The sequence below is a fragment of the Palaemon carinicauda genome, chromosome 1 (assembly GCF_036898095.1).
Source record: "Palaemon carinicauda isolate YSFRI2023 chromosome 1, ASM3689809v2, whole genome shotgun sequence".
Lineage (NCBI taxonomy): Eukaryota > Metazoa > Arthropoda > Malacostraca > Decapoda > Palaemonidae > Palaemon > Palaemon carinicauda.
Genome location: NC_090725.1, coordinates 102,037,968 through 102,043,550, shown reverse-complemented (window position 1 = coordinate 102,043,550; position 5,583 = coordinate 102,037,968).

Below are 5,583 nucleotides of genomic sequence, written 5' to 3'. Positions count from 1 at the left end.
TATATATATATATATATATATATATATATATATATATATATATATTATATATATATATACATACATACATACATACATACATATATATTTACACATACATGCACACATTATATATATATATATATATATATATATATATATATATTAAGTGTATGCATGTATGTGTAAATATGTATGTGTGTGTATATATATATATATATATATATATATATATATATATATATATATTTATTAAGTGTGTGCATGTATGTGTAAATATGTATGTATATATAAATATATATATGTGTGTGTATATATATATATATATATATATATATATATATATATATATATATATATGTGTAATGTTGGCATGTGTAATGTGTGTGTATATGTATACTGTATATATATATATATATATATATATATATATATATATATATATATATATATATATATATATATATACATACATACATATATACATACATATATATTTACACATACATGCACACATTATATATATATATATATATATATATATATTAAGTGTATGCATGTATGTGTAAATATGTATGTGTGTGTATATATATATATATATATATTTATTAAGTGTGTGCATGTATGTGTAAATATGTATGTATATATAAATATATATATGTGTGTGTATATATATATATATATATATATATATATATATATATATATATATATAAATGCAAGGTTTTATCTTGAGATGTACATTTCAAGATAGGCAATCGTCTTTAATATATATATATATATATATATATATATATATATATATATATATATATATATATATATATATATTATATATATATATATATATATATATATAGTGTGTGTGTGTGTATGTGTTTATATATGTATATATGAATTTATGTATGAAAAAGGCAATTTTGTATACATAGTTATATATAGAAGGACAATTTTATGTTAATTGTGTAGGTATTAATGATTGTCTAGAATTTGGATGACAGAAGAAAGAACCCAAACTTTCAGGCGTGTACGTGGGCGGAGCTCATGTGTCATTAGCCAGGTGTGGTACTTAAACGGTCATTTTAGTAGCCAGGTAATTTTGTTTATTTTAGGCCTTCCGATACAATTTCATTTTATCAATGCGTTTATCTTAAGCATTTAGAAAAAAAAAACTTATCCCTGTAAATACAGAAATATATACGTGTATACATACCGACACGCATGTAAGTGCATATACGTAGGTGCATACATACCCATATTTATGCTTAATCATATATAAACATACATATACACACTTTCTGAATGGTGATCCTTTAACGGGGAGAAAGGGTTTGTGTATCGCCATGATCAGCAAAGCTTTACCAATCATGGACACCCATACTATGTTGGTTTGCTATGAGCTATCAGACAAAAGCCTCCCACCATCAGCGTGGTGATGAAAACTGGTCGAGCCCAGACATGATCAAGACATGTCTGAGGACTTTGTCCCACAATGACCTAGAAACAGCTGCATTTTTGTTTGCACATTGATGCAAACGTATGTTTGCGTGTGTTCGTATGCTGTTTCTCTTGTATTAGCTGTATTCAGTCGATAAGGATATTACCTATCAAGATTTTCTTTACCACCATAATGGGAATGATGTTACAATGTCAGGCCAACACCCCAGCCCACGAATGTTCAAAAGGTTTTGCGCAATATATTTATATTTTCTGGGTCTATTTTTTGTCGTAGGCAATTGTTATTATATGCCAAAGGTTTCGTAGCTTAAACTATATTATGGCAACACTTTTACAATTTCCTGTATAATTATTTTATCTGAAATAGATCATGGCACAAGTGCTTTGGCGTTTAATGAGAATATATTTTTAAAATGTTAGTAATTAGTTGTGTGAGTTGATCGCTAAACCATTTGAAGAATATATGAGCATATTTTTTTATGTTGAGGGAGTTGTCAAGGTTGTTTTATGGATTGCAGTATTGCCCTCGTATGAAAATGTGTCATCTTCATTCTATTTTCCGCTGAGATCTTTAACATGTTTCTTGTATTAGTTTTTTTTATTTTAATTGATTATTAAAACCTGCGACTTTGACAATCGAGATCTTCTATCAAAGAGGCCTATCTATGTCCGTCATTCGTATTTTACTTCACAAAAGGAGCAGTTGACCTTGTGTGAGATGGCTGATTGTGGAACGTGGCCTTAAATGTAAAAGTCACATGGTTCCATTGTTCCTAGAAATCAGTCCGGATACTCTAAAAGTGTAAACTACGATCATGCGAGAGTGGGAAATGTCCTATATTCTATGACACGTATTTCGCCAAGGATCATCTATGGCTGTGAAAATGATTATTACCCTGTGGTAAAATTCAGTCATGCAATGTAAGCCTTGCTTCTAAACACAGCCTGCCAAGTGGTGGTCATGAGAAAGATGAAGATGAGGGAATGAGCGGCCTTGCCATCATTGCCTTTCACCCTTAGATTTGCGTCACTCGTGCTGTGTTGTTATTGCGTGATGCCCACCACGTCCGCATGACTTGTTTGTTTGTTTGCTTCTGTCTGCTGATTTTGTTTACTGTCTGGATTCTGTTTACTGTCATCGGATTTTGTTTACTGTCTTTGGATTTTGTTTACTGTTTTTTTGGATTTTGTTTACTGTTTTTGGATTTTGTTTACTGTCTGCGTTTTGTTTACTGTTTTAAGGATTTTGTTTACTGTCTTTGGATTTTGTTTACTGTCATCGAAATTTGGTTACTGTCTTTGGATTTTGTTTACTGTTTTTTTGGATTTTGTTTACTGTTTTTGGATTTTGTTTACTGTCTGCGTTTTGTTTACTGTTTTAAGGATTTTGTTTACTGTCTTTGGATTTTGTTTACTGTCATCGAAATTTGGTTACTGTCTTTGGATTTTGTTTACTGTTACCGCCTTTTGTTTACTGTCATCGGATTTTTTTAACTGTGTTTGGAGTCTGTTTACTGTCTTTGGATTTTCTTTACTGTCATCGGATTTTGTTTACTGTCTTCGAATTTTGTTTACGTGACGAATAACTGATATGGTAGACATCAAGCGTCTCCAGCGAATTGGTAATCCAGTTATTAACTTTTTTATTTCTTTTGTGAAATGTAAGGGTTATACTATAGGAAGGCCACAGCCATTCGTGTATGTGTATTGGACTAACCTGGTATAGTAATATATTATAAAAAAGTAGGCCATGATTTGATGTAATTTCATTACCTGTATTATTATAAAAGTTTGTAGCCTATACTAATCTTGAGTGATATGTAAGCCTACGGTACTTCATCTTGATGATCCCATTTTATAATCATAACGTAATGGAATACAAAAATGAATTATACTCTCTCTCTCTCTCTCTCTCTCTCTCTCTCTCTCTCCTCTCTCTCTCTCTCTCTCTCTCTCTCTCTCTCTCTCTCTCTCTCTCTCTCATATATATATATATATATATATATATATATATATATATATATATATATATATATATATGTATATATATATATGTATATATATATATATATATTATATATATATATATATATATATATATATATATTATGCTCTTATATCCTCCATGAAATATGGTTTATTTCCTAAAACTTCTTTAACATAACGCTAGTTTAATAAACCGAAATATATCATAATTGGATGTCATTGGCCGTCTTGTTGATAAGGTATCTCACGTGATACCGACCTCCTTCACTTCGGTCCTTTAAGGGCTACACTCTGCACCCTTCGAATATCAATGTCACCTGTGCCTCGTTCGTTGAACTCTTCATTGTTACGTGCCCTGTCGCAACTCTCTTTTGTGGTGTTTAACGACACCCACCTCTCTCTCTCTCTCTCTCTCTCTCTCTCTCTCTCTCTCTCTCTCTCTCTCTCTCTCCTCTCTCTCTCTCTCTCTCTCTCCGCTCTCTCTCTCTCTCTGATTGAAGAACGAATGACAAGGATTTCGGATAGAGACATTTATTTAACTTAGTTATATTCATAAAGTAATTTGCACTATTTTTTTTTATGTTGTATATTTAGCAGGTAATAATATTATTGCAGAATTTCTTAAATAAATTATCCGAAATACAAAAATTGTGGATGTTAAAAGATTATTGCTTTAGGATTTCAATGCTTTGTTAATTCTTTTGGATGTCAATGCCAAATTTGCCACAATACATAAGACTATTAAATGGATAACCACGCTGACGAAGATTTTTGACTACTTAAGAAAAGTGGAAATTGAAAGTTGAAAATAAGCACCACATATCTTATATTATTCTTTGGTCCACATATTTTCTAAATACATTGTTGAATTGTGGTAATTTGTGGGTGAGACGTGAAGTGGTGCCCCTCTTGAAATGTGAGCAAGTTTGCTGGCGTATAGATATTAAAAAAATAAACTAAAACTATAATGCAGAAGGTAAGGAAAGATTAGGTGCCGATAAATAAAATATTCTAATTAAGTGACGTTAATTGCGTTTTATTAAGAGGGTCAGATTTAAACCTAAAACTATTTGATATGAGAACTAGAAATAGAAAATACGAAGGTAAAGTAGATAAGGCATTAAAAAACTAGTAGTAATAGGTCAAGCTGTAATACAGATGAATCAATTAGTAAATGTATTGAATAAACGGTAGGATAGATACCATTGTGAAATTATATTTTCATGACTGATTGAAAGGAGATACTTCAAAATTTTGACATGACTAATAACAATATTATATTGCTGTACCAGCTTCTTTGATGGATTACTAAGTTACGTTTTGAAGGTTAAACGTGTCTGGTTTCAGTTCCAGCCTCATCAGAATAGATGCTCACCAGAACGTCAGCCGGGCAAGAGAGGCCCCCCCTCCCACTGTGGTGTCCAATCACAGCAGTTGCCTTCCCAGTAAACGGCTTAAATTCACGGTCTGGGCTGGAATCGATATCCTGTCATGCAAATGGTAGGCAAACATGTTACCACTGTACTAGCCAGGAGACTAGTACAGTGGTAACATGTGGTGACTGTTTTGAAGACAATATAAAGCTTATTTGTGGGTCACTGTTTTTCATTAAAGCAAGATAGGTATATTGAATAAACATGAAAACTACATTGCAACAGTGTAGTATTAAGCCAAAATATTCAAATGACTTGTAGTGTTGTAATAATTACCACCAGCGGATGCTCATCGTCTGGACACCTTTTATTGTGAACCAGTGTACGCGACCCGTCATTTAAATATTTAGATAGATATGCACACCCAGATTCAACCGTTCCCAACCCCTTTCCTAGCTATTGTACAACACGGCAGTTTCTGCAATTTGTGAGAGATAGTGGTTTCCGAGTGTCCCTCTGAGGGTACCCCCCTCTCACCAGTGTATGGCTACTCCCTCTCCCCCTATCTGAGGGACGGGGAAAGACCGAGTAGTTATACGCCTGGCAGTGCCGTTGAACGTGACGGGAAATATATATATATATATATATATATATATATATATATATATATATATATATATATATATATTTTAACCAGACACTTGCTCTTTATTATATATGGGCGATTCAGAAGTAGTCATTATCATTCAAGCCTAGTCTAACCTATTGATATACAGTATTCTTTGGC